The 21,436-nt window shown below is 37.6% G+C and overlaps 1 long non-coding RNA gene across 1 annotated transcript in view; it reads right to left on the bottom strand.

Annotated features, from left to right (window-relative positions):
- Positions 1-2,011: 2,011 nt before the first annotated feature.
- Positions 2,012-21,436, bottom strand: part of LOC136991158 (uncharacterized) — a 33,696-nt gene continuing 14,271 nt past the window's right edge. The window contains exon 3 of the long non-coding RNA XR_010883201.1: positions 2,012-2,341. This is a non-coding gene — a long non-coding RNA (uncharacterized lncRNA). The remainder of the gene's footprint in view (positions 2,342-21,436) is intronic.

Raw genomic sequence — 21,436 nt, forward strand, 5'->3', positions numbered from 1 at the left:
GTAAATGAGACAGTCAAGGATCTTTGCTCTTGTCCATTACAATAATATTTATATTCTTAGACTATTCTTTTATTAAAAAGCTGTTTACAGTCATATGGAGGGGCTTATAGTTTAGTTCTAAGTGGGTACCAACTACTATTCAGAGATGCTTACAAATTTTACAGCCTGATCCACCTCACATCCTCCAAAAATGTTGGCCAAAGAAATATATTCATACCTGTATTTTTGCCAGCTTAGTTCTGAGTTGCCCTGAGGTAAAGGGGAGGAGAGTCCTCAATACCTCTACCCTAGGCAATCTAGGGTAGCTCAGACTGTTTAGATGCACTGAAGCTCAGCTCTACTGGGACTGTGCAGGAAGGCGGAATAGGGCTGCTTGTGTTGACCCTGTGCTGTTATACATAAGCTGAATTTCTCAGGGAGTCGTTCTGGGTCCTTATTCATATCAGAGGGACTGTTGCAGAACACCTGAATTCAGGCTGTTATTTGAAAAGTGCCTATAAATAAAAGCTAAATATTGTCATTTTTGTGGTAAACCAGTAATGTGGAATGTGAACCACAAAAAACTCAGCCAGACTAAATCATCTATATTTCTACTAATTTCAAGTCATGCTGCCAAGTCCCAGGATTTGATGAAGTGTTCTGAGTTAATTAAAAGTGATGGGAAAGAAAGATTTTTTTCTCTGATAATGTCTTTCTCCCATTCAGCCAAGCAAACTCTAAAAGCTTGACCATGTTATTTGACCTCCTACAACCTGTCACTCAGCTTGAAAGAAATGCCATTTTTTTCCAACAATCACTCAAGATTCTTGGACATATGGTGTCTCCTTCTGTAATTTCAATTGATCTTGATAAAAGTTAAGCCATTAAAGCTTTTTCTCAGTTAAAAATAGCCCCAAAGAAATGTAATTTTTTTTTTCTGGAATGATATAGCAGTATCATCAAGTTATCAAACACTTAACTACCTGGAACAAAATGGTGTCAGGTGGGGCTACTTTGAAGATTTTCAGCTTTTTTTTTTTTTGTTTAAAACAAACTTGACTCTTTCTCTTCCTTTATTAGAGTATATTACAATTAATTAATTTTGCAAATATACTCATCAGTGTTTTAGGATTGGATACTTTTTTTCCTCACAAATGGGGGGACTATAACATAGTGTTGCCTTTGCCTCGAGAATGAAGTCTGCTTTTGCTAAGCTATCTTTTTCCTGACATAAAGGATTGTGATTTGACCTGGATCAGAGTGTACTCACAGATGTACTGGATGTCATTTTCAACTACAGATGTTCTTCAGGAACTAACAGTGAAATTCCATGAGTAGATTATTTCAAAATGATTAATAGACCAGAGCTTTCAAACTGAAGGTATATATTGCAGCCATATCTTGGTGATGCTTAAATACAAATACAGGGGGTTTGCTTTGACACAACATAGTGATTCTCAATTATGCCCTCAAATTTGTTGTTACAGCACCCATTAAAATCATCAGGTAGCACTGGTATGACAGAAGACTTCATGACTTTTGAAGGATTTGTTATTCAGTTTAAATTACACACCAATGTGGGATTCTTCTGGATGATTGATTTCACAAAATTTCAAGTTGCAGTATATATATATAAAAAAAAAAAAACAAAGACAATGTTCTCTCTGTCCTCAATTAATCTTCAAATCCTTCAATGGGATTTACAAAGACACTTGCTTATGATGTGTTTGAGACATCCCATGTCCATAACAATGGACTTGATATTCTTAAAAGTGAAGTTTATGTGCAGAAAATCAGCAACTGACCTATGATTTTAGAACTTGCTTCCAAGAGAGGTCAGAATGACCTCAAAATTCACCATCAGTATTGAATGTTAAAACCATTTTTTATCCTATCTTTGTAGTAATAATGTCATAAAATGCATTCTATAAATCACTTTCCTGAGAATAAAGGATGGAGGAAAAGCTGTAGAGATTTTCTAGCATTTACTTTAATACGTTAAGTACCATATACATATGATATGATATGATATGATATGATATGATATGAAATGAATTCAAGCAAGAGAAAATTGGATTTTGGACAGCAGTCACCAAATTATGTAACTAATCTGAACGCAGCAAATATTTTAATGGAAAAGCAGGGTAGGGTCTCAAGAAATGCTGTAGTGTTCCTTAGTTCTTTGGAGGAGCTGTGGAGAAGACCCAGAGAATCCGCACACTGCTTTAATCATTCCAGCTGGCATCTGTTCTTGGTGCTAAGCTGTTTCATAAGAAATCTGTATTCATGCATAGACAGAGATCCTTGAAAAAGCAGGTTGTTTCCGTGTTGTTCTGAACCACCTCTGTGAAGGGACTGGTATCTATAACAGAGCAAAAAAGGAGTAGCAGTATTAAAACACTCATGTCATTTATTGTTCTTCTGATAAGATAGAGATGTATATGGCCTTTGCAGTGTGCTACCATCCAGCAGTATAAATTGTTATGGGAAGGTTTGCTTTGTTTTACAAAGATAACATCTCCAAATAGGCACCTGTATCTTCCGTACTTTCCATTTGTCATATTACATTTGCATGTTCACTGAAAGTGTTTTGCAGTACCTCTCTGAAATTTTTGCTTGTTACCATTTGTCGTTATGAAAGGGTTATTTAACTCCACGAAACATCCTGAGTTATTGTACAGAAAAACAATAAGTAGGCTGCTGCCTGTGTTCCTGAAACCAGAGGAAGGATCATACAAGAGCCTGTTCTTTCCCTAATATGAGGCCAGGAATATTATGAAAAAGCATCATTTTTGATTTGAACAAAAAGCTTGTTTCAGGGTGAGTGGTTACGGAAGATATCTTTGTCTGGTATCCTAAAGATTAATCCCTGAACAAACACTTCAAAATTTGCTAGGTGAAGGGCTGAGTGAGGCTTGCAGGGCAAGGCAACTCCGCAGCCAGATGTGAGAGAGCCAGAGGTGACATTGCCAGATTGGCAGTGTGTGGAATTTGCCGGAAAGATAGATGTATTTTCCCAGAGAAAACCTTCCCCGGCTTGGCAGCTGGGGCCTGTAAGATCTGTTCAAAAGGGAAAAAGGAATATTGTTCTACAGTGGGCTGGAGGTTCCATGTGACTCGTTCTTTCAGATCCATTGGGGGAATTCCTTGCACAAGGGTCAGTGAGCCAGCTGATGCTCTGTTAGTCAAATGGAGAACAGCTCTTGAGAAGGACTGTGGATGAAACTTGGCTGCATCTCAGAACCTCTGGGAAGAGCAAATTTAGCCAGCAGAAAAAGAAAGGACTGAGAACTGTGGAGGATTTAAGGGAGCAGTGGCTCTATTGTCACGTAATGCTGAATTGCCAGAATAAAACTTCTCATCATATTTTACAATGCACTGATTGTATGGAATCTATCAGTGCAACAATAAGTTATGTCTTCACCATGATTATAGCACATCTTGTATAAATGACTAAATGAGAAGCTAAAATTGCTGTGGCATAGGGATTTATATTACAATAGATATTTTTGCATAATGTGATGGTGATGCTTCGGCTTTCTCTGACACACGCATATTTAGAACATCCTGTCAAAGGATTTTGAATTAATATTGCCACTAGGGTAGGATAGCATTGACAAGACAGGAGTGAAAGAGGCAAAAATAGACAAGCCCTTAGCTACTCAAAGGAGGTAGAGGGAAAAATGGAGAAACAGCTTAGTGCCATTAAAGCTTAGGATTTTATATGTATAAGAAATGTTTAAAAAGACAAACATTCAGAACCAAAGTTTGGATCTTCAGTGTCACAGTCCTCACAGGAATGCCTCCTCATGAATACATTCACTTTGCTTGTTATTATTTGTTTGTAAATCAGCAAAACACTTTCAAATGGATGAATTCAAAGACAGTCCTTCTCTGAAGAGTATCCAGTACAAAAAACAAATTTCTGTTCTAATCCATATGGATGTAGACAGGACAGTCTGGGGTACAAAAATTTGGGAATATTTTTCATAGTCTGTGAAAAATATCTAAATTCCCCACTAGCATGTTATTAGTGCCATAGTGAACATTTAGATGCAATTGAGGAGATGGGAGAAGTGTCAGAATTATTAGTGCAGCATCTTGCAATACAGGCATGCATGCATCAAGTAAAAACGGCTGCCAAGCCAGAAATATCAATGATATCTTAATGAAAATTAGCTTGATTTCACTGTCTTTTCTTATCCCTTCCTTGTAAAGAGAATGTGACAATTCTGGGTTAACACTTTAATTTTTGAGCACTGGTAGGATAAAGCAAAGGAAGGGAAGGGCTCAATTTGAAAGACTGCTGGAGAAGGAGGAGTAGGTCTTACAACATAGTGTTTAGAGCAATCATCCAGGATGCTGAATCACTATATTCAATTCAATCCTTCCCATGAGAAGATTTTAACACACATTTCCTATGATGTTTGGGAGTTACTTCCAGCTGAGAATTACTTTATGCCTTTAAGGGTCTGATTCACCTGCCTAAATACAGGTGTTTGTGCCTTTCCAGAAGCCTGAGGGGCACCCAAAGTATCTGTAGAGGGGACTGGCAGATGCAAGGTAGGAGTATGGGAGACAAGCAGCTTTCTAGTGCGGAAGCTGGAGGCTGGGTAGGTGTCTAAAATACACCAGACACAGGAGTTTAGCTATCCAAATAGGTCGTGCGGTGTCTTGTCTCTGAGGAGCATGTTCTAACCGGTTGCTGGGGAGTAGTTTGCAATAGGCACCCCTCCAGCCAGAGCTTTCACATTTTTTAAATAATTAAATATTCATTGATCTAGAAAAGAAGAAACAACAAAGCTTCCTGGCTTGTGATTAGGGGATTCACTTGAGAGACAGGATTCCTGGATCCCAGTCACTGCCAGATGCAGATTTACCAGAAAGGAGTCATTAAAAGGAGAGGGAGACAAGCAACACAGTTTCTGCTCTCCTTGGGCAGCAGAAGAAACATGAGGTCCAGGCATGCTGAAAGGATAGTCACAGATATGATAGCTGTTGCCCCCTTCCCAAACCAGAAATAGTCAGAAAATTTAACTTGCATTTACTAACGGTTAAGGGCCTGGCCAAACTGGGACAAACACGGTTTTCACAAAAATAAATCACTACTTCTACTAATGAGTCCTTTAAATTTCTGTCTTGGGGTGTTAAAAAGAAGAGAAACAAAAGACTAAAGGCATGTGGCTCTTTGCAAGAAATAAAATATTGCAATATTGGTGAAACCTACCAGTGCTTTTTTCAGGATAAATACATCTCCTATTCTTTTTCTTTTAACCCCATTTTGCCGAGCATTGAATGTGAGATGATAACATGTTGCTCTGAGGTTAGCCTCATTTGCTAAGCAACCAGAAGGTAGTTCATGTTTTCAGCTTTTGCAGATGAAGAGGGATACTTTTCAGATCTCTTTCTCTGGCTGAAATGAAAAGTACACAGATATAACAAATCCAAGCTACAGCCCCATTGCTAGCAGTGGTCACTTGAGCATAACTGATCAGCTACTTCAAAGGCTCATACCACGCCTTTCTTCCTGAAAGTCAGTTATTGACAATAGCAATAGCTGGCAGGATCTGACTGCAGAACCCTTGGCACCTCACCAAGAAGCAGAAAATCTGTTTAGAGTGGATTTGGATGTATTGTAAATGAAGCAGAATATATCATGCTTTACAGTCAAGGACAACTGTCAGTTCTACAGAGAGGCTAGATGAGGCAAGAAGGACTTACACAACCACTTGAAATTGTAAACATTCACAGCTAACAAGAAAAGAGGCCCAGCAGCAATGAAACGTGAGATTAGCCAGCCAGCAATTATCTCAGTAATAATACTGTATATGTTTCTTCTTTACTGCTCTTGTGTGGATTACAAATGGATTCTGAAGCAGAGCTGGATAAACCCGGGAATATTGTGCTTATATTCAGTTTAGAAGCCAGCAGGAAAATCTACAGAGACTTCAAGTCTCACTGAGGCCTTTGCTCGGCCTTACAGACAGGAACAATAGCAACAAAACATTAAAGGCCTAAGAAGAAAGAAATAAAACCTGAAAAAAATCATGCTGGATTTTCCCAAAAAAGCTCACTTATTAAATGGACTAGGTCCCACATTTCTGTCTCCACACTTAAATGATCTACAAATCTGCTTCAATTTTGTTTGCCTTTTACTGTATTTACATAATTGCTCAAAAAATGAAAGTTGAGGGCCCATCTCATCCAACAGAACATTCACCAGAGAGAACAGTTTAGTGGAAAAAGACATAATTCCTTTTCTTTGTGATCTTCATCTCTCTGGAACTTTGGTTAATGTGTTAATAAAGGGTCATTGAGTATAGTCAGTGGTTATTGTTTTCCCTTCACATTTTCCTTTGTTTTATACCAAGTGTTTTATATCAAGTGTTCTAATGGTCGCAGCAGTTCAGGCACAGTGTCAGTTATTTTTGCTCTGCGTGTCTTTACCTTTGAAGCAGGGTTTCCTTTCTGATTCCGTTTGTCTGTTGCCAAAGAACAATTTATATCCCTTACAAGTTAGGAAAAAAGACATAATTTTTTTGGTGGACTTTGGAAAATCTGAAATAACACCTTTTAATTTTTTAATACGTACAATTCAAAATGATTGTTTTGTGGAATTTTAATCACAATATCCATCAGTCAAAAATTTTTGATCTAAAAGTCATCACCTCAAGCTGGAAAATGCAGCTATTTTTGCTGAAGGAAATTACGCATCTGAGCAATATTTTTCACCAAGTTTCATTTTTCACTGCCTCTAATCTTTGGAGTTTAAAAGTGGTAGAATTTTGAGCGGGTTTGCATTTAGCTGCAAATATTATGACAATTTGCAGTATCGTAGTTGGTAGAAATTACAGGATCTAAATCCATAATCAATGAAAAGTGCTGAAAACACACAACTAAATGTGTAAAAGTCAACAGATGCAGAATACAGATGGAGAGCAACTGGCATGCTGCCTAACACCTTGTACCTATAATCGAGAAGCTATTTTGTCTTTATTTCCTTCTTTTCCTCTTAACAAGATTGTTTTTCCAGCTTTGTAAATCACGTATAACCAAATGGGCAATGAGGTCTCTTTCAGGTGAATGCTCAGCTGTGTCCTGCGGGCTGTGAGCAGGGAGTCGCAGCGTTGCCTCGCAGGGCTGCGCGTGGCCCTGCCTGCAGCTGCCGGAGGGTGACCCTGCCAAGGCGGAGGTGGTGGTGTAGCTGGTGTGTTGGCTCTTCCTCTGCTGCATCGCACTGCTTCGCATATCAGCGTAGCCTGTCATCGTTTCCAGTTTCGCATTAACACGCCAGGCTGTGAGGGGTGGTAACCGAGGACTTCTTCTTCCCCTTGGATATTAACTGTGGTGGGGGAAGAGATCACCACCCATGAAGCTAAATCCAACAGACAGCATGTCTTTTTGGTCATCCTTAAGCATATGTGATTCATATTTTTCAGCCTTACAGAGAACTTGTCCACTGCTTCTCTGAATAAAGGCTAAAATCTGATTAATTCGCCAGTTGTTATTAAATCCACTAGGAGGCACCAGGCTGAGACACTTAATAGCCATAAGGGCTGTTAAGAGCTGTAAGTGCTATAATTTAATAGCTGTAAGGGCTAATAAGAGACTGAGGGCTCCTGATATGAGTTTCTTACCAGAAAGGAGAATAATAATCTTCTCTCACTTGTGAAGCCTTTCTAAGAGGTGTTATGCAACCACGAGAGTCAGATTAATTCAAATTCTGGATCCTAGGTGCATGAGGCCTATCTCCAGACTCTAATGCTGGTTATTGAAAATGTTTGTCTTCTGCTCTCAAAACAATAACAATAATAATGATACAAAAAACACTTTGGACTCCTTCAGTTCTGTCATTAAAGGAATGCTCACATTTTGGAAAAGCAACGTGTGGAAGAAAAACCATTTAATGGTAGTACATTAAGCTCAGAACAAGAATAAAAATAAGGTAGGTCATCCCATTCAATATCCCTGATATTCAGAACAGAGCTTGGGAGTCAGAATTTTGTATTCTACATCCAGATCACTGCAGTCTTGGCTGCTTGCTTTCCTTTCAAACTGGTGTTTGCTAGACTCTTAAATGTAGAATGATTTCTGGTTGTCTCTGACAGCCTCTACTTTCTCTTCCACCTCATGGATGGGCTCATAAGCTCCAATATTTGCTTTTCTGTGACTAAAAAGTAAAATTTCTAGAAAAAAAAAAAGAAATGAGGTTCATAAGTAGTCTCTGAAATCTAATTGGCATTGTCAGCTATAATAAAAATGTCCCCATTACTGTCCAAATCCAGAATGGGGAAGAGGCTCTTATGCAAGTGAATTGTATTGACATTGAAAGCACCAGCTAATTAGCTTAGTGGTACTGCTGTAATGCATTACAATGTTATCCCATAATTTAGACAGTTTGGGGCCTTTAAAGACACTTGGGCATTTGTTACTTTGTTTCCTGTAGATTTGAAGTCAATGGAATAACCACCGACTTAGTGAAAACAGCATTTTGCCAGTGCTGATGCTTTTGAAAATCTCATCTTTAAAGCACTGTGGAAGTAATTGGGTAAGCATGTTGGAATGGACTGGGCAAGGGAAACCAAATTGCTTTTTAACACCACCTAATGGGCTGTAATGGACTAGATTTAATTAGAATCTCTAAGGAATTGCTGACCAGAACAAAAGGGACCACTTGGCTTTTAAGAAAGCAGGTATTTACAGAAAAATAAATGTAAAAGAAACAAAACCAAATGAATGCCTTTAACTCTTCAGCATAGACCTCTGGGTACTTCAGACACCCTAAACTTCTACATGAAAATGTAGTGCTTTGTGTTACACAGTGTCACCTTTCCTCCAACATCCAGTGCAGAACAGGGCTGCAACTTGTGATTTATAGGGTATAAGCACACTGCTGTCTATAATTTCAGGCAGTAAAACTGTTATGATCAGGAACTGCAGCACCACAACTCCTGGAAAAATGGTTAGAATGCATTCTTCTACTTTGCAGTTGGAATAGTGGCATCCTTGAATGATTTCATAAAGTCCGGAGATTCATTTTGGTTTGGACAAGCAAAAAGTCTTGTACTAGAGCAGATTTCTCTATGGTTTGGAGCAAAGCAAAATGGGCCTCAAAAATCACAGTACCTCCCTTTTGTAGCTAGGATGATAACTTTTCAATTTATTTTGAATTAGTTTCTTCATTTGTTTGGATGTTTTTGTGCAACAACTAGAGAGAATAAATAATTTCTTTAAGCTGCTTTGATCTTCTCTAAAATCATGGACAATTTGAACAGCTCACTTTGGGTTTAGTGAAACAATTTGTTTGAAGTGTATTTTGCTATTAAATAAAAAAGAGTTAGAGCACAAGATGGTATACAAAATCCAAAATTCCTTTCTGAAAATGTTATACTATGCCACTTACCAAATCAAGAGAAAACTTGAGTCAAGCTCTTCTAGTTCTCATTAGAGTAAGATATTCTGGGGTTAGTGCAGAATGAATTCTGGCATCTGTCCTGTCATGGGTATGTCATTTTCTGTACAAAAATTTTTCAACCAGTGTCTGGAATATGGGTATCCTAGCAGGCTTTGGCCTAAAAATCAAAAAGCTCCATTTTACTGTCTCTAATTTATATGATACAAATATGGTTTCTCTTGTTGAAAATACCTTCACTGAAAGTATTAATATTTAGCCAAATTAGTAAATAACCTAAAAGCAGTAAAAACACATGACTGTTGTTCTCCTGGACTTCTCACCGTCCTTCCAGCCCCTTGGCCTTACTTGTAATTATGTTGGGGTTGCCTAGCTTCTAGACAAAGATACACCAATTGTAGCCCCTTCCATTCCCAGGTCTTGCTCCAGCAAGCATGTCCTTAGTTTACTTTTGTTCTTTCCATTTAGCAGGAATATTACATTTCTTTATACCTCTGGAGATGAAATAAAGGAAATGAGGATTGAAGAAGAAGCTAGTTCTCCCCATGATAGCTAGCTGGTCTTTATAGGTTGTTCATTTCTTTATTTCTCCATGGTGGTTTATTTTATTTCCCATTGTAAAGAAATGCCAACTGAATAAAAGAAAGTGTTAATATAGCAGTGAGGAAAGAGCTACACCTAAGAAAATGGAGTCAAACCTATTGGTTTATAAGATGCAATCTTTAACTTTTTATACTTTGTGAGGTTAGAGGGCAGGAAGGTGAGTGCATTTCCCAGGCTTCCCATTGTAATACAACAACAAACAAAGTGTGTGTGTGTGTGTGTGTATATATATATATATATATGTATGTGTATGTATGTATGTATATATATGTGTATGTGTATATATTTTTACCTTCAGTTTGGCTATTTCCAGGAGAATTATTTTTAACTGGGCTCTACAAAGCTGACATCATATGTTACCAGTACTGCACAATCTGGAATAGTTCATCACTGTGCATCTCTTTGTCACTAACTCCAGCAGGAACACAATTGAATTATTCTAGTTTGGGTGCAGAATTCTTTTTGAGTAGGTTCAAATGGTATAGCTGCATTTTGATGCACAAAACCGCCTGACAGGCTTCTGTACCACTCACTTTCTGAAAGCAATAATAATACACAATTTCTTCTGAATGAATAACTTGCACATTATCTGTGCTTGAGCACTCCTATTATAAGCTCATATTCTTCCTGTACACTCAAAAGTGCTTACTGGCTATTCTCATCTAACAAATCCTTAAATGTTTGTACAAGGTTGTTCTTATCATGTAGGCTGGATTTTTTCCTGGTACTTTAAGATGCCATATTACTCATGAACCTATGAGATGCAAGTGTTCTTTCTGCACACCACCCACATGACACATTTTAATTACATCACATGCATCACTTCTTTTGTTCATATTTTGACTATTTCCTCTTTAGTTATTATGGAAATAGTCATGTTACTGGCAGATTACTGACACCACCAAAAGGCGGAATTCAATTTATTTGTCTCATGTTTTGAAATGCAGCAGGCTCACTAATTATCATCCTTTTCCTCCATCTGTAAATGCAACCAGTGTCATTGAAGTGCTCTATGTATTCTCACCTACTTTTCAGCAAGACTGAAGAAAAACAAACCCAAAGGGCATTCTCAAAATTATGCTCAGGTTTACATACTAGTGTACCTGGTTCCTGGGAGAAAAGAGTTAAAAGCTTCTCCAAATAAATGTTTAAACTACAAACTGTACCAGATCCTTTTCTTTTCATTGTCTGGTTTCTTTTGTTCACTTCTTTTTAAATGGTTAATGGATTACAGTAGCTTACCCTGCAATTTGGGGTGGTGGTAGCAAATGATATTATATCACTGTTCTGACAAGACATTTAATTATGTCTCCTTATTAATCATCTTCCTCTTTTGAAATATATCATTACTGCATTTTTCTTTAATTATATGATCTCTTTCCACTGAATAAGAGACAATATTTGGCCATTTCTCCCATAGTCTTGAATGGAGACAGTATTCTCATCTCTCATTCTAATGTGAAATGTGTAAGGTAACTAGTGTAATCAATAAAAATATTCAATACATTAGTCAAAAAATCAAGTTGTCGCAGATAAAAGAACTGATCTCAAAAACCTGCAAAGTCATATCACCAGCCATATTTATGGAGGCAATACATTGCAAAATGCACTCTTTTGAGAGCAAGGCATTTAAAATGGAGTTACATATTGATCCAAAAGGAATGAATCTCATTCTAAATGGTTCTGGCTTTCATTTTGAATTTCTTGCTCTGTATTCCCCAATGTTTCAGAAAAACAAACCCAGCAGTACTTACTCCCTACACATAAAATCTCTCTTAGATCTGTCCTCCCTATTGATATGCTTACTCTAAAAATTTATGAGAAAGGCTAAAAATGTTGAAGGACTGCAGCCTAACTTCTTCTGTATCTATCATTTCATAATCCTGCTGGATATATATCTGCTAGGCAGAATGGCAAGTCTGCAGAATGAGCAAGGTTTCATTCCAGAAAATGTTTCTAGAAGCCCTAAGACTTTTTTCCCCTTGAATCATTAGCCAGAATTTGAGGGCAGAAAGGACAGTCAGGATCTAGCTTGAGCTCTGTTTATCAAGAGCATTATATTTCACCCAAGACTGAAGCAGCAGGACCGTATACTGTTGATAGACTGCAAACTCCTTTTTGGATGTGACCCTAGTCATATATTCTCTCTCTACTTCTATGTTGGACTAGAAATCAAAAGCACAGTGATGGACCTGCCTTCTCTGGCAACTCCAAAACCAGTAATTTTGATGCATCTCACATCAGACCTATGGTGCATGTATACGGGCTTATGCTCATATAAGCATATGTGTAATACTTCTGAAGGAGTCTGGATCCTGTCTAGAGACAGTCTGTACGATTATAGTTCTGTAATGGGATAGAAATGGTAATAAAGAATAGTTGATCCTAATGAATGAATCCCTGGCTGTAGAACAAGATGGAAACAAGAGCCAGGTCCCTGCCAGTCTGACCTAAGAAAATTCCAAAATTTGCATCTCCATCTGAGCATTTGACCTAGATGATATTAAACATTATATTCTCTCTTACTGCACAAGTCTACAAACTTCAGTAGTCCTACTTCTGTGACCACTCCCCTTTAAAGATGCTGTTGAATGTATTTAAAAAGAGCCTTCCCCTACAGAAATAACTCTCTGAAACCCTGAAAAAGGGCTATAAGAGAGGTATGAGCTTGCTAAGGGAATGCAGTTCCTTCCAAGGCCTGTAAAAGAACCCAGTGTGGGGGACTCACCTCACTGACCCCAAGGTTAGAAGGAACTATGCTGTCTTACAGTTAGACATAGGTCACAGAATTTCTCCCAGAGTTAACTAAAGAATATCTTTAAATGGAATATTATTCTTGTGTTAAGACTTCAAATAGTGATGAGTCTTATTGCCTGTCCTAATGAATTACTCTGTGCTTGCTTAAGAGACATGCCTCAAAACTAAAAAATGCCAATGTTAATTTTTTTTTCAATTTCCAGTGATAGGATCTTGCTAAGTCTTTGTCAGTGAGGCTGGAACCTCTACATCACCCCATTTTCAATTATCTTCTCCACATACAGCCACAAACCTGTTCAAATTTACCTTCTTATCTGACAAGCTAAGTGAGTCAGACTCATCATGCTTCCTATTCTATGTGGGGGTTACTTCACAACTTCTGTCACTATCTGAAGCTCATTCTATATTTCCACATTCCCCCTGAAGTATGAACATCCAGCTCATGGTCCTGTTATAGTTTTTGTCTTTCCAAATACACGTATATGCACTCCACACACTCAGGCATTTTAGGCAGAATCAACTGACTTTAGAACTGTAGTCTAAAGTAATTGTTTGGGTTCCCTCTTTAATCCAGTAGGTCAGTTTATTCTATCTATTTATGCATGCTGTGTTTGCCCTTCCAGAAGCGCCTACCTTTCTCCACTTACCATGAATCCAGATTAAACTTGATGCCTATCTTCTGGGTTTCTTGGGTTTGATTAGGTGTCTTCTGCCTTTCTCAGTTCTAATTCATCTCACCTTTTACATAAATTGAAAGGTTACATTAGCCTTTCTTGCCATAGAAGTTTACAGAGTGACCGTGTTGAGTCTAAGCTCTTCCATGAAATCCTGTTTTCCAGGAAAGACTCATCCTTTTGCTTTAACCCATGTTCTTGGTTTTCCAGGACATTACTTGGAGGTGGCTGGATGCATTCACATTTGACTTGTGATTCAGATCATTCTGAAGAATAGCAATATTATTTCTGGTTACCACCCCACCAACTTCTGGATTTGTCTGGAAACATCACCTAAAACTATTGTATGTTCATAGGAGAGATCACTGATAAACATTTGGAACATTATTGAAATAAGGCTTGTCCCCTGGGGACATTGTGGATTCCAATAGCCAGGCATCTCCAAGGCTGACAAGTTCCTGATTGTTTATCAAGCAATGGGATTACTGGAATCCTGGGCCATTCTGAACAGGCAGCATGGCAGGGACACCTCAAAGCCATGGCCCATAGAGGCCTGCACCAGGCAGCTTATTAGAAAGATGGCAGGAACTTAGGTAAAGTGCTGGCAGTGCTGCACCCCTCCTGCGTTCACTTGAAAGCAATAGTTCCCAAAACATTTAGATTTTGTCCCTCCCAAGCAGTAATGTCCTTTGCCTTAAAATTTCTAACCATCTCTATTGAAGACAGCCTCATTACAGCTTACCTAGAATAAAACCAAATCTCTGCACCAAGACATACAATTAGCCTACACAGAGGCCTAACAAATGTGTGTAATAGTACTGTCTGCTGTCACATTATACAGGAATATTATGGAGGCAAAACATTATCTCCCCTTGAAATTTTACCTCTCTAGCCTTTGTAATGTACAGAACAGTTTTCCACCAGCAGAAAGCTGACTTGCATGCCCATATAGGTCTTTTCCAGCTCTTATCTACCAGTCTGATTCTGTCTTTGCAAGTAGCTTCTGAGTAGCTGTAAGAACTGTTTAACATTTAAGATTCATCTTTAGCCTTTCTTAATACCAAGTTGCCAATAATCTGCACTTCAGTGAATATATACTTGAATCAGTTTTACTCAGTCACTGTGATGTAAGTGCCTGATAAAATACCATCTCTCCTTGCTAATGTTTGACATTTCAGTTTTACTAGGGTTCACCCCATAAGGAGAAAGTAATTCAAAGAATGAGTTTCTGAGTGCAGAGAGAGATCTCCTATAGGGGAAACCACTTGTCTGGCAGTGACAAAACTACCCATTATCTACACCACAGATTCACCAGAGGAAGAAAAAGAATATTCACATTTTAAATTGCAGAGTGTCTGCAACGTTACATAGTGTAATGGCTGTTTTGAAGAATTACTTCTGCCACTGGCCCATCACTACAGCCACATATTCCAAGGATGAAGGAGTGCTGAAAGTCTAAAGGAAGTCCAGTTTCAAAACGGGATGGTCGGAAACCCAGGGCAGTTTTTTTCAACCTTTTCCAGAATTATTGGTTCCCTTAAAAAAATTGCAAGGAAGATTCAGACCCCTTTACAAATTTCCCAGATTTTTGTAGATATATAGTACATATTAAATTAATTTTCCTGGTCATCTTTCATGGATCTTTTAAAGTTGGTCTAGAGTTGGCCCAGCTGGTCAGACCACCCTTGAAAGCTTTTTCTTTAGAGTAGATCAGCCTGTTATCGGTAAAGGGAATCACTGCTTTCTACATAGCATACTACCTGCACTTACTTTACGGTGAAAAAATAAAAATAAAACAAATTCTTGGCAACTAGGTAGTAGGAAAGACTAATGATGAATCCTAAATATTAAGTAGAACTTACCTTTATTTAATACAGAGACACTAAATAAGGTCCCAGAGCAATGTAGTTGCACTCACACAGCACTCTGCCAAGGTTAATTAGCCTGGACATTTTTCTGCACAGCTAATTAGCCTGACTGAAGCATCATGGTTACATAGTCTGTTTGTAGCCAATATGAGTAGCTCTGTATTGTGTGGATCTGGCATTTCTTATCCAGGGCTTAATCTTATCAACAAGTTGTGACCCAAATTTACTCCTATTTTCCATTTGTGATCATACTACTCAGGGCATTTACTTCTCTCATAGCATGCAAAATGTATAAATTGAGGCACAGTATATCAGTGTGCTAAAGCCACGTTCCCAAATATTAAAACCAGATGAATTATCCAGTATTTACCGCGTATATGAGCATGTGTAGGCCAAGTTTCATCTTAAATCTTAATAGCAAGTGACTGTCCTGAAATGTGGACATTCACCTCTCTCTTAAACTAACTAAATGGATAAATCTATATTTATTTTAAAATACACTGTAGCTGTGTATTTATTCACTCTATAGATGATTAATTCTTTTTTGAACCTAGTGCATAGAATACCTTGCATACAATAATTTGCAGTAGTCATGTGTTCTGTAAGTTAAAGATATCTCTTGTGAAAGGAATTTTATTTGTGCATTTTGAATATGTAACCTTTCACTTTTCACTGTGCTTCATGTGTTACAAGAAAGGTTAAGTAGAATCTCACTGGACAATTTTTCTCCTTATCTATTTGTAAAGATATACTTACTCTAGTGTTTCTATCTCTCGTGATTTTAAAAATGACTGTTGTAATATTTGTTTCCTTATTTTTAACTTTCAAGGGTTATAGGATCATGTGAAAAACTTGAGGTTTATACGTTCTGGTTGTGGGGAAAAGTTTGTAAATGGGACTTATGCGTACTCTAAATAAAACCAATGCCTCTCTCTCCTGTGATCACCTTAGTAAATTTTATGTTTTTTAATTCAGTCTCATGACTTTACTTACTGGGAATGGACAGAGAATGGTACCTCTATACTAAATAAGCCTGTTCTCTCCATGCCTGCTGTACAAAGAAATTTCTTTGTGCTTCTCACCTTTCTGTTATCCTTCTCTGAACACATTCTAATTCTGCTGTAACCATTGTTTAACCAATCTTCTGAGAAATGGCTAACATGAAGATATCATGGCATTGCCAATTAATCTTTAGGTTTTATCATTGTAAAAAATAATATATATATATATATATATGTGATATATATATATATAAATATATATATATATAAAATCAGTGTATTGCCATCGCTTTATATTTCATGGAGATACTGCCTGAAGGTCTTATGAAAATACATATAGTTTCTACCATAACAAGAAATAGGAAGTGTTTGATGTATTCCACTGTAGAAGAGAATTAATGAACAGGGTCAGAGAGTAATAAATACATGACCCTGCTGGAATGACCTGTTAGTGCCAAATGCATCCCTTCATCTAATCAATGACAAATTTTGACATGTCAGTGGAATGAGACCAAAAAAAAAGGAGACAGAGAGAGAGAGAGGGAGGGAGAGATGAAGCAGCACCTTCTAAACGAAGTCCTGGTACAAATCCCATATAAACCAAGAGGATTATCTGAGTATGATATGTGGTGATCAGGTATTTCTAATGAGTTATTTTGTGTTACATGTATGAAGTAAATCTGACTTCAAGACTTCAAGTTCTCCAGGGCATTCATCCTAATTAAGAGGAAACTGAAGATTCCTTTACTTTAGGGTATAAAAACCAGGAAGAGTCATCATTCTTTAAGAGATCAGCTCTGTCTTCTGACTGCTTTATGCATGCCCCTGCAGAGCAGCACCAGTGAGTAACCTGCCCTTCAGTTGAAACATGGGAGAGTGCTTCAAGTTTAACTCTGGATGACTTTGCAAAGTTTTGCAAGTGAGTTTCTTCTGCAGTGATTAGAGGAGAAGCTCAGAAACTTCTACCATAAAGTTAAATCTGGAGAAAATAATTTGCCTGCCAAATCACATAGATTATTCTCCAGGATAATAAATTAGGTATAAGCTACTGTCCTGAGCTTCTGAAAAAAACATCCAGTTCATCGCTTTCCAAATACAGCTTAGTTATATTTAGATAGTTAGGAGTTTGCTATGTAGAGTTCCAAAAATATGGATAATATTCCATCAAAACATTGAAACATCTTTTTTTATGCTCTTTTACCAGCCAGCTCACTCTATGGCTCCATGGATCAGATTCACAGACAATGAAACTTAGAGCCACTCAGGGTTATGGACCATTAAATCCAGGATTGTTTTCCAATTCTTCAGTACAGAGTTTGCACATATACACAAAAAATTCTTGCTTGTTTTTTCTGAAGCTGCCAATTTTTTAAATGTTTCTATGAAGCATCACTGTTTTCCAGGTTTCCAAACACCATGGGCTTGCATATATTAGGTTAGATCTGAGCCAGAAGACTAACAGGCCAAATATCTGGCCTAAATCTGCATTTTATAATATATGCAGTTTAAAATTAGTCAGCAGCACTACCAGGGAGTCACAGAGTTAGTAATTCTTGACTGATTAAAGAAAGTAAGAGAAAAGGAATTTAAAATCTTATGAGCATAATTTGGACTTGATTTTCCAAGAGCCACTATGCAATAGGTATGGTTGTTAAATCTAATCATACATTTTGGAACATGGCATTTTGGATAGCAGTGGGGTGACATCATTCTAGTCTGGTGAGGCTTATGGAAGATTATCACTGTTGACTGTTCTGTGATTTTTACTTAAAACACTTTTGTTAATCAGTTCAGGTTACCCTACCTTTAACAAAAACAACTCAGAGATGTCAGGCCATGAGTTCACGCTTTGTTGAACTAGGGTCTAAAAGCACAGAAAAGCATGGAGTTAGGAAGGAAGAGTTGGCCACATTAGCATACCAGACTCACACTTTTTTTAATGTTCTTTAAGCATTTCTCACACTTGATTCATTCTGTATCTCCTTAAAAAAGTAAGTTTAGTGTTAACTTCTGTAGTAAACCAGCAGAGACCCTGCAAGACTAGAAAACAACTATAGGCTAAATTTTCAAAAAAAAATATGATTAGGAACATGATCTTAGGCCTAGATCCAAAAACAGTGAAAGTCACTGGGAAAACTCATTCAATTGCAGTGTGTTTTGGATCAAGCCTTTAAAAAAATACCATAGGCCCATAAGTCAGAGATTCTCTGATAGCAGTGGAGTAGGGGTGCCTTTGAAGTTTTCTCTCAGACACTGAAGATACTAATTTTGTTATAAGCACAGAAAGTCTTTTTTTCTCCTTGACTGCTCTCATTCTCAAATAAAACAACTGAATCAATACAAATATTGGCTGCTTTCAGGATTAGTTTTCATGATGAGCTTTGAACAGAAACAATGAGTGCATGAGCATAAAGGAGCTTGTTCAAAGATATTTGAAAGTCTGCCAAACAGCTCTTTCCACAGCTGTATTGCCCATTTGAGATGGGTTGAACTCAGCTTGCGGAATTCTCTGCAGACCCTCCTCAAGCCTGGTGGAGACTTTCAAGGCATGATTTGTTCTGAACTGATGTTTAACACTGAATACTGATGTGAAACATGGCAAGAACAATAGAAAACAAAACCTAAAGGCATCTTTCTTACAGTTGGCTTTTCTCTCATCTCCGAGCTCTGATCTATTTGCCAAATACTAAGATATACTGTATTTGTCTGGCAATTTTCCCCCATCTTTGTTGGAGAAATGAAATTGCGTTATGTTTTAAGAATAATCCAGTTGCTGCAACTTAATACCGCCTACTTTATTTCAGATATCTACACTGTAAATTAGCATTTAGCTAAGCTAATCACCCTAGGTTGTTTTTTATAATCAACAGAGAGAAATGGCCTCTTCCAGGGTTCATCTGACCTCATCAGGGCCAGAAGAACCAAACCTGTCAGAGCTGATTTTTCTCTATTGACTATAAAAAAAGTATGTCACAAGCTCTGATTAAGACACCTATATAGGTATCTAAAGGTGCCTATATAGAGGTTTAAAATTAAGTGAGATGACACACTGTGTGTAAGTTGTTGTCAACAGAGCAATTTACTCATAACGTAAATGGACAAAGGACTGCCTGAGTGCAAAAAACATAGCAAAAAGCTGGAAGCTATCAGGGAGTTGAGGCTTCCTTGCTTAATGTGTATCATCTACACAACCAAGCAAGCAGGGCTGCTCCAAATTATGAAAGTACCTGTCTGCCAGTACCACACACAGTGTAGCTGTGTATAATGTAGCATTTCTGCGCCTCCCGGTTATCCTTGTGTTCTCTTAATTTTCTCCAGCTACATTCAAAGTGAAGTACTTTGTCTGGAGGAAGACACAAATGAAGCAAATCATGCCAGGCCAAAACCTTTTTACTCAGCTTCCTTTCTTTTTTAGTACCTGAGTAACCAGAAGCAATTTAGCACTGGTCAGGTACTGATACAGTATTGTTCTTACTAGGAAAATGTGTTTCATTATATAGGAAAAGGCAAACTGCTTGCTGAAGGAATAATCCAGCACTACTCCATTTCTGTGTTACCTGGAAGTGCTACTTACAAAAGCTTCACGTACTGTAAGGGAAAGAAAGGAAAGCTTTTTTCAAAATAGAGGGAAGCTGCAGGCCTACATAAAGCTGTGTGAATGTGGTCTAAACAGCTCCACAAGACAGGGTTAATCAAAAAGATTATGGTTTCTCTATATCTAAATGATCTTCCTGCGAACCCTTACTTGGCAAAGGCTACCAAAATACTTGAGGGAAAGCAACAATTCTGAGCTTCTATTTCATTTGGTTTCCCAGTCTGTAGTGACCAACATGTTCATTAATAATTTAATTATTACTTGTTTATTTGTGATAAGTTCATGGCTGAAAGGAAATCCCGCACGAGCTGTGACTGAAATAGATGACAGTTAATATAAAGCAAAAACAAAAAAAAAACTGTAGAAAAGTTGAACAATTAATCAGTACCAGGCTTTACAGTAATGTGCACGCACTAATGCATTGCTTTCAGCAACACAACAGCTGCTCTTTTGTAACTTCTGCATTTGTAACTTCTTCAAGAAATTCTTTATTCATGATAAATTATCATATATTTGCCCTGCCTGTATAGCAGTGTGAATAAATGCAACTACCTAGAGTTATATCAGATCTTCTCAATGTTTTGGGTGAAAGTGAGCTCCGTGCAAGCCTGCTTAAATGGGTGGCCATGTACTGCAGTAAACAGTGCAACAGGTTAGTGCTCAGGACACTCAAAAATTCTAGCAATGACTGGATTGCAAAAAGTAAACCTTGTCATCTCTGTATGACTTGATTCTTCTTTTTTATTATTAAATCTGCTATAGCAGGTAGTACTTGTGACACTAGTAGGGCCCATATAAAACTCTTGGACACTCTGGTCATTGGACTTCCATTCCTATTACTGCAGTAATAAGAATGGAAGTCCAATGACCAGATTGCTTATTATCTAGTTTTAGCACCCTTTATTATTTCCAAGTTTTCAAGAGTAGTTCAGTGAGTCCCTGTCCTTTCTCTTTTTCAGTGTTTTCAGGGATGGCTCTAGGCTGCTACAAGCCACTCTTACTCTTAAAGGGAAATCATGAGGTAGTTTGCTCCCCTGATGTAGAGGAGCAAAACTCATTCATACATATGAAAATACTCATCGCTGATATTAACTGATGTTGGGAACAATCAACACTTTAGATCATTAGTTCCTATTATCTGAGGTGTTTGGTATGAAAAACTGTACCTTAAAGGTATAGCTAAAGCATGGTTTCCATATCCATATTGTAAGTGTAACAACCAAAACTATTTGGAAGGCAAGAGAAGCAGAAATCAATAACCATGAAAAAAGTTTGAAGAAGACTGGATAATCCACAACAGCAAGAGAATGGAGGATGAGGACAACAGAATGTTGAAAGAGAGATGAAAAGAAAAGTGAAGTTGATAGGGGAAAGAAGACTAGGAAAATTAAACAGGGAGCTAAAAAGAGTACTGTTGAAAAAATGAGGAGAACACAAGTTCATGATATAATATTCCTTCTTCTACTTTTGTTCTTACAATCTTTTGAAGACTTTATGTAATCATTTGAAGACAATATAATGCCCAACTTTTTCCAACCTGATTAATT

Source organism: Apteryx mantelli, chromosome 1 (genome assembly GCF_036417845.1).
Source record: "Apteryx mantelli isolate bAptMan1 chromosome 1, bAptMan1.hap1, whole genome shotgun sequence".
In the NCBI taxonomy this organism is placed as follows: domain Eukaryota; kingdom Metazoa; phylum Chordata; class Aves; order Apterygiformes; family Apterygidae; genus Apteryx; species Apteryx mantelli.